Source organism: Quercus lobata, chromosome 12, assembly GCF_001633185.2.
Source record: "Quercus lobata isolate SW786 chromosome 12, ValleyOak3.0 Primary Assembly, whole genome shotgun sequence".
NCBI lineage: Eukaryota > Viridiplantae > Streptophyta > Magnoliopsida > Fagales > Fagaceae > Quercus > Quercus lobata.
In genome coordinates this window covers 25,765,832-25,775,316 of record NC_044915.1, presented here as the reverse complement: position 1 = coordinate 25,775,316, position 9,485 = coordinate 25,765,832, and positions in this window count along the sequence as shown.

Here is a 9,485-nt window from a genome sequence, read left to right as displayed (position 1 = left end):
AACTATAATTTTTTTTTCACTAATTTGACATGAAATTGGCTGGAAAATGAAAGAAAATGAAATGTATTTGAGTTCCATTGATTGTGTATTTGGTTCATTTTCCAGCCCATTTTTCTTTGTTTGGGTGTGTTTGGATCAAAAGAGAATGATAGACTTTTGAGGTTTTTTTTTTTTTTTTTTTTTTAAATAATAAAAAAATTCATTTCTTTTTGGCCTAAAAATCATGGGTTCAATTTTTTGTTTTTGTTGTTTTTTAATTTTTGGATGTGGCCTATTCTATTTATTAAATGATGAGGTGACATTTTTTAATGTTAGTTATATATTTTTAATATTATTTTATAAGCCGTGTAGGTTTTAAGTATGCCAATTGTACAAACCGTTAGCTATATAGGTGTTTTTTTGTTAGTGAATTGATAGTAGAAGCCAAATTAACTACAAAATAAAATAACAAGAACTAAATTGACTACGACAAAAATGTAGAGACCAAATTGATTGAAAAATAAAAAGAAAATAAAATGCATTTGAGTTCCATTGATGGTGTATTTGGTTCATTTTCTAGTCAATTTTTCTTTATTTGGTTATGTTTGGATTGAATTAAAATGACAAAGACTTTTGAAGGTTTTTTTTTAATAAAAAAATTTGTTTCTTTTTTGCTTAAAAATCATCGATTCAATTTTTTGTTTTCGTTGTTAGGGTAAAATGTAAAATGTAAGTAACAAAATATTATTTGGATTAAATAAAAATAAAAATTACACGGTAGTTCCTATGTTCCATAAAAAAAAAAAAAAAAAAAAAAAAAAAAAAAAAGGCGTGGTACTCAACTTCAAACCTAGTTAAAAAACGACATGTAGTTGTTGTTGTTGTATTTGTTTTGTTGTGTTTGCTTTTCTCTGCACAGCTGAGCTAGGGTTGAAAAGCTTTTGCTGAAATTTCCATGGCTTGGTGGGAAGGTGTTGATGAAACTCGTCTTCTTATTGCTCCTGGTAATTACCACTGCATTCCCTTTCATTTTCTTCTTCTTCTTCTTCTTCTTCTATGTCTCTCTCACTCTGGTCTGTGGGTGGGGACTAATTCGCATTTGTGTTTACTACTGTTATGTTTAGCTTTTAAGTAGGGGTGTCAAATGGGTAGGTTTGGGGTGGGCATAATTGGGTTGAGTATATAAAACTCATTCACCCATTAAAATCCATTTAACTAATTACTTCTAACCCAAGCCCAACCCAACCCAATTAGAATGGGTAAATCCCAACCCACCCAATTACCCAATTATCAAAATTACCAAAATGCCCATAAACACAGTAACAACTCAGCGATAGGAAAATAGAGGAACAAGATACGAAAAAATAAGGCCTTGTTTGGTTTTAAAAAAATGGTCACTCATCACTCATCACTCAGTTTTCATCACCCATCACTCATCACTTATCACTCATCACTCAAAATTCTCCAATTTCCTACCCCACCTGTTTGGCACATATTTTCAATTTCTCATCACTCAATTTTTTCTACTTTTTGTGGGACCCATACCTAAGCACTATGTCATAAGTTCTGTTAGCCTACCCGCCTCCCCCTCACTCTCTTCATTTCATTCTCTTCCCCTTCAGTCACCATTGCCCTGTTACTCTCACTGAAGCTATTCTCTTTCTCTTTCATTTCTCATGTACACACACATCAACAAGAACAATCCTATCCCAAACCTAAGGCCAAACCATCATAAACATACAAACACAAATGAATACAAGCATAAACTCATAGGTACCCACAGATGTTCAAATCAAAACCCACAAATACCCAAATCAAAAATCACAAATACAGACCTTATGCCCAAATCAAATCCAAACCCACACCACAAATCTGAACCCATAATAGCCACCCACATCTCAGATCTAAACCCACCACAGCCACACCACAAATCTAAACCACACACACACACCCACACCCATGTCTCAAAAATCAAAACCCTATAACAACATCTCAAATCTGAACTCCACACCCACAAGATAGAGAGAGAAAAAATTTTGATCGCCTGGGTTTCAGTCATGAAAAAGAGTTTCTTCGCTCCGGAAGTTCGATCAACGAATGGAAATTTATGGGTTTTTGTTTCTGGGTATAAATTTATGCATGTATAAAAATGGTGGAATGGGTCTAAAGAAGAAAGAAAGAAAGAAAAAGAAAGAACAAAAAAAAAAAAAAAAAAAAAAAAAACGTTGGAGTGGGTCTGAAGAAGAAGGAAAGAAAGAAAAGTAAGAAGAAGGAAAGAAAGAAAAAGAAAGGAGAAGAAGAAGAAAAAAAATACATTGGAGTGGGTCTGAAGAAGAAAGAAAAATAAAGAAGAAGATGAGGAAAAAAAAAAAAGCCTTGGAGTAGGTCTGAAGAAGAAAGAAAGAAAGAAGAAGAAGAAGAAGAAGAAGAAGAAGAAGAAGGAGAAAATGCCGTTGGTGATGTGACAATGCACTGGTCGAAGGGGCCTACTGAGACAGCTTATTTACGGGACTGCCACTGAATCATGGATGATGAGTTTTGAAAACAAGTGAAATGTGTTTTCATTTTCTCTCTTCATCACTCATTTTTTTGAGTAATAGAATCACCAAAACAGGATCACCAAACCTGAGTGATAGAGTCCAAACAAAATATTTTCCGTGGGCCCCACCAGTTTTGAATGATGAGTGATGAAAACAGAATCATATCACTCAAAACTCACTGCATCCAAACAACCTCTAAGTGATCTTCTCTGGTTGCTTCCATCTCAGCTCAACTAAGCTGAGAAAAAATCAACCATTGAAGTCCACCGTTTGGTTGCCAAGAAAAAAAGAAAACAAAAATAAAAGAAGACAAAACCTCTATTCCACGTTTGGTTGTCGATAAAATGATAGAGAAAATGGGAAGAGAAATTAAAAAAAAAAAAGAGAAATCCAGATCTCTCATTATTCAAATGCCAGCAAAACACCAACATTAAAATTAAGCAAACATAATTTTCCTTCCATTACCTCCACTTTCTCAGCAACCAAACAGAGGACAACGATGGCCAGACAAACACACACACACACACACACACACACACACACAATAAAAGCGAGAGAAAACGAAAGAAAAATTCAAAATCTCTCTCCGTTCGTACCTTCAACAGCGACGAAACTAAAAGGAAATGAAAGATTTTTCGAATCAGTGCTAACAAGAAACAATGAGAAGAAGCATTCAAATCTAGATCTTTCGAATAACGATAATTATATAGAGATATATCTCTTTATGGGTTTGCTGGAGATGGAAGTTAGATTCTCTTTACTGTGTTTATGGGTTTATTTCTTGGGAAAAAAATATTTGGAAAAAAAAAAAAAAACAAACACATAGAGCATAGTACCGATAATGGAACACCATATCTTTAAAACAAGTTGGACAGGAGAGAATGCATAGTTTGTTTGGCAAAAAAAAAAAAGTATTCCGAATTTTAATTTCTATATTTCCTCAAAATCAGGAAAAAGGTAATCCAAGAAAATTCAAAGAAGAAATTTGAATGGTGCAAAAAGACAAGCTTTCTTTTTCGACTACGCTTTCATTTTCTCAGCCACCAACGGAAATGAAAAGAGAAAAATCATCAAAGAGACATTTCAACAAACACATGAGCTTCAGTGCAGTAAAACTTAGGGAAAACGAAAACAAGAACAGAAATGAAACGAAACTATAACATAAAGCCATAAAGATAAGCTTTCTTTCTCGGGCTACACTTTCCTCCTTGTCTTTTTTTCTCGAGAACCAAACAGAAAACTAAGGGAAGAGAAAAGATTACCGGAGTGTCAAAAGAGAGGCAGCATTCTTGCTTGTAGGTGCGATTGGTGGGCTCCGACTAACAGTGCAAAGTGGTGAATAGAAAGAAAGAAAAAAGATCACTGGATCTCTGACTAAGTGTGCATTTGAATAAAAACTGAAAACAATAAAAAAAATAATTTTTTTTTACTGTTTATTACTGTTTGGCATTATTTATTGGCCTAAATTTACTGTTCATGACCAATGAATAGTGCATAACATGCTGGTTAAAAAAAAAAAAAAAAAAAAAAAAAAAGCCCCAAACGCAAACGTGGACGTGAATCCAAAATGACCTTAAAATGTTATTGGAGGGCGAGAAAATGAGGGAAAATGAGTGAAACACTAAAATGTCTGAGGGTTGAGTTTTTTTTTCTTTTCTTTTTATTTTTATTTTTATGGGAAGGGCTGGGTTGAATTTGGATGTATTGTTTTTGGGTTAAACGGGGTTCAATGGGTTTTTAGTTAAAACCCAATAATCATTGGGTCTAATTGGGTTGATACTCATTTAACCTAACTAATAATTAGGTGGGTTTGAGTTCAATTAGAGTGGGTGAGTTTGGACGGGCAAATTGGTTTGGGTTTACTTTGTCATCCCTACTTTTAAGAGAACTCTTTAGTTTATTATGTATTTCATTCATGAAGTGCTCACAGCATCATAGTCAATAATGCAATCATAACAATCAAAGGGTGATTTTTGTGATTCTATATTTTTGCCAAGGACTGATGTTCTTGGCTGTAAAAATTTTAGTCCCAGGGGAAACAGGTTTAGGGGTATCATGACCAAAATACCCTCAAACCTAAAAATGACCAAAATACCCAAAAAACCTAAAAAATGACAAAAATACCCCTAAACCTAAAAAATGACAAAAATACCCCTTGAACCAAAGAAAATGACTAAAATACCCCCTAAACCAAAATATCATGAAATTAGCCCTAAAACCTAAAAAAAGAAAGACCAAAATACCCACTAAACCTAGAAAAGACCAAAATATCCCCTTAAACCTAAAAATTACCAAAATACCCCTAAAACCTAGAAAAAGACCAAAATATCCCCCTAAACCTAAAAATTACCAAAATATCCCCGAAACCTAAAAAAAGACCAAATACCCCCACAAACCTAAAAACTACCAAAATACCCCCGAAACCTAAAAAATAACCGAAATACCCCTGAAAACCTAAAAATTGACAAAAATACCACTAAACCTAAAAAATGACAAAAATACCCCTGAAACCTTGAAAATGACCAAAATAGCCCATGAAACTAAAAAATGACCAAAATGCCCTGAAACCTAAAAACCCAAAAAATGACTGAAATACCCCATAAACCTTAAAATTACCAAAATACCCCCTAAACCTAGAAAATGACCAAAATACCTCCGAAACCAAAATACCACCTAAACCTTAAAAATTAATGAAATACCCCCGAAACCTAAAAATGACCAAAACAACCCCGAAACCTAAATATTAACCAAAATACCCCCTAAACCTAAAAATGACCAAATTACCCCCTAAACCTAAAAATTGACCATAATACCCCCTAAACCTAAAAAAATGATCGAAATACCCTCGAAACCTAAAAATTAATCATAATACCCCGGAAACCTAAAAAATAACCGAAATACAACATTAAACCTAAAAATGACCAAAATATCCCTGAAACCTAAAAAATAAAAATATCCCGAGACCTATAAAATGACAAAAATGCCCCTTAAACCTGTAAGTCGATAAGAATACACCCTAATCCTAAAAAATTACCATAATCCCCCCTAAAACTAAAAAATGACCAAAATACTCCCTAAACATAGAAAATGACCAAAATAGCCCCTAAACCTAAAAAATGACTAAAGTACCCCGAAAACCAAAAGAATGACTAAAATATCCCTAAAACCTAAAAAATGACTAAAAGACCTCCAAAACCTAGAAAATTGACAAAATTGCCCCAATATCTAAAATTTAACAAAACACCTCTAAAACCTAAAAAATTAGTGACATTCCCCCGAAACCTAGAAAATGACTAAAATACTTTTAGAACCTTTAATTTAACGAAAATACCCTCGAAACATCCAAAATACCCCAAACCCCTATTTTGGTAATTTTAGAGGCTTTGGGCGTATTTTATTCATCTTATAGGATTAGTGGTATGCTGGTCATTTTAGATCTTTTGAGGGGTATTTTGGTCGTTTTATAAGTTTAGAGCTATTTTTGTTGTTTTAGAGGTTTCAGGGTATTTTTGGTAATTTTAGAGGTTTTAGGTTGTTTGTCGTCATTTTAGAGGTTTTGGGTTTTTTTGGGTCATTTTAAAGGTTTAGGGGTATTTTTTTTTTCACTTTATAGGTTTGAGGGTATTTTGGTCATTTTTTAGGTTTAAGGGGCATTTTGGTCATTTTATAGTTGGCGTAAATGCACTTTTAGTCCTTAGATTTTGGCATCATTTCTACTTTGGTCCCTACATTTTCATTCCACCATATTTAATCCCTAAACCAATTAGCGCGTGTCATATTAGTCATTGTCGTCAACCAACTACAAAAAAAGTTGACGTGGTTGACGACACTATTAAACTAATAATAAAAAAATTATTTTGATATTAAAAAATGCCACATTAGCATCTAAATTTAAAAAATTAATTTATTAATTTTAACTATAAAAAAAAAAAAGAATTAAAAAAAATCACATGAATTGAGATCTAAGAGTTCCTTGAACAAGAACAATAAGAACACAAATCCAGATTTAAGAACAAGAAGAACATGAATTAATTTATAGTTTTAGGGGGTATTTTGGTCATTTTTAGGTTTCAGGGTATTTTAGTCATTTTTTAGGTTTTGGGGGTATTTTGGTCAATTTTTAGGTTTTGGGGTTATTTTAGTCATTTTTTAGGTTTCAAGGGGTATTTTGGTCATTTTTAGGTTTCAGGGGGTATTTTGGTCATTTTTAGGTTTCTGGGTCATTTTGCTCATTTTTAGGTTTCGGGGTGATTTTGGTCAATTTTTAGGCTTCGGAGTTATTTTGGCCATTTTTTAGGTTTTGGAAGTATTTTGGCTATTTTTTAGGTTTTGGGGGTATTTCGGTCATTTTTAGATTTCGGGGTTATTTTGGTCAATTTTTTTTAGGTTTTGGGGGTGTTTCGGTCTATTTTTAGGTTTAGGTGGTATTTTGGTTAATTTTTAGGTTTCGGGAGTATTTTGGTAATTTTTTTAAGTTTCAGGAGTATTTCGGTCATTTTATTAGATTTAGGGGGTATTTTGGTAATTTTTAGGTTTCAAGAGTATTTTGATCAGTTTTTAGGTTTTAGGAGTTTTTGAGTTATTTTTTTAGGTTTTTGGGGTATTTTGGTCATTTTCTTAGGTTTTGGGGGGTATTTTGGTCATTTTCTTAGGTTTTGGGGGGTATTTTGGTCATTTTTAGGTTTTGAAGGTATTTCGGTCATTTTTTTGGGTTTCAAGGGTATTTTTGGCCGTTTTTTAGGTTTTGGGGTTATTTCGGTCATTTTTAGGTCTTAGGGGTATTTCGGTAATTTTTTAAGTTTCAAGGGTATTTCGGTAATTTTTAGTGCTTTTTGGGCATATTTGGTCTTTTTTAGATTTATGGGTATTTTGGTAATTTTAGAGGATTTTAGGAGTAATTTAGTCATTTTCAAGTTTTAGTGGCATTTTGGTATTTTTGATTATTGGGTAATTGGGTTGGGTTGGGGTTGGATTAGGAGTAATTAGTTAAATGGGTAATAAATGGGTAAATGGGTTTTATGTACCCAACCCAATTATGCCCACCTACTCAAAGAGAGAGAAAAATAGAGAATCATATAATCAATCGGAAAGAGTGCTTAAGATATGCCCTCTACAAACAAGTTTGTCCTCCTCACGATTCTTCCTTGTTGCCCTGATTGAATTGATATCTTTGGGAATTGGTTCAGGAAGTGCTTTAAGTTTGGATCCAAAATGTAGAAAATATTCAACATGTAGTAAGAATGAATTTCATTTTGGCTTTCTAGCGACCAAAATTGGTTCCGTCAAACCTATATTATAACTTCATAAAGCCTTGATTTTTAATTTTAAAAGTCTACTTCAGATCCTCATTCCATTGAAATATTCTATTAAAATTGTTAGAAAAACAGGGTAAGAATAAAAAGAAGGATAAAATATAGCTTTCAGATGCATTGAATCACTTTTTTTAAAACAGTATTTGCTCCTCACTCAAAAGTCAAAAGAGAGTTTGCTATTGGGTTCCTAGTAAATTGGAAGTACAACAAACCTAAAATCTACCCATAGCAATTCTAAAAATTTCCTAAATATCTTTATTATATATATTGTAGGGGGTGGGTTTGAGCACTCCTTCTATTGAATGAAAGGTCTCAAGCCCAACTGGCCCAATACAATGAATTTTTAGAGAATGGGCTTAAGAACTGAGTGTTAGTCTGAACCACCATCACTAAACAAGGTTAGGTGCGGACTGACCAATAAGGAAATGGGTTCAAGCAAGAAATGTTGTCCCCTAGCCTTTCGTCCGAGGAGCTTGGTATTCTTTTTCTTCTACTTTCAGTACTAGGTTACAGTAGTTTCCAAGACCATGTAGACTGCTGCAGTTTTCTCTTTTTTCTCTCTTCCTGCTCTTTTTCCGCGATCCCTCCTTCTTGGAGGATCTTTCACATTATATATTTTTTTCTAGTCGATCTTAACCCTCCACCTGTTGATCGTGCAGGTCATTACTCGAATGCTCGTCCCATCAGCCGCCTTCCCAAGCCCTCTGTAAGTTACGGCAACTAAGGCCGCACTGTTCAGGGGTCCTTTCCTCATTAATGCGGCCAGAACGTTAGTTGGACACATTCAATGTGGAGGTGACAGCTTTTCCTTGAATTGCTCCTATACCATACCCCCGTGTGCGTCCTACTGTACTCGTCCTTTCTTCGGGGAGCGCTCTAGGAGGCTATCTCTGAGGGCGTGTCATTCTTTCCTTCTAGATTTTGGAATGCCGAGGATAGAATCGTCCTCAGCAACATCTCTAAGCCATTTGGACTTTCATTGTGCGTCCTCGGACATTTTCCTCTCCTTGGTGCGGGCCTTGGGCCCAGTACAAAATGGGCCAGGGTTGCTAAGTTCTTCGGCCCCACATATATATATATATATATATATATATATATAAATAAGAACTGAATATGAATATATAACTAGATAATGAAGAGACATTAAAAAAAAAAAAAAAAAAAAAAACCATTGAAAGATTATGACAATTGGCGAGTCACAAATTTTAAAATAATATTAAAAACATCAATTCTCACTTTAGGCATATTTTTCTGGCTTAAACTATTTCAATTATATATATGAACATGGAGATCTCTTATTCTACATCCACCGGGTAACTACCGCAAGAAATGTCTATAGTAGACCTTAAGCTCAAGGTATTGACTAGGGAACTTGAATCCAAAACCTCATGAATCATGTGAAATTTAAGGAATTATGGATGACAAAGAGTTACTGTAGCAAAAATGTACTCTTGTACCATGATCACACAATAGCATATTCCAATGAAATAATACAAGCAACTTTGTGTTAGTATTTTTTTTCTTCCTAACTATCTTTTGGTTCCAACAGGAGATGGTCAAATGTAAGAAGTGTTCATCAGACCAGTTGGAGTATGTGGAGACAAAACTGGGGAAGGTGCTACGTATGTACACGACAAGGCTCTATCTGATAGAT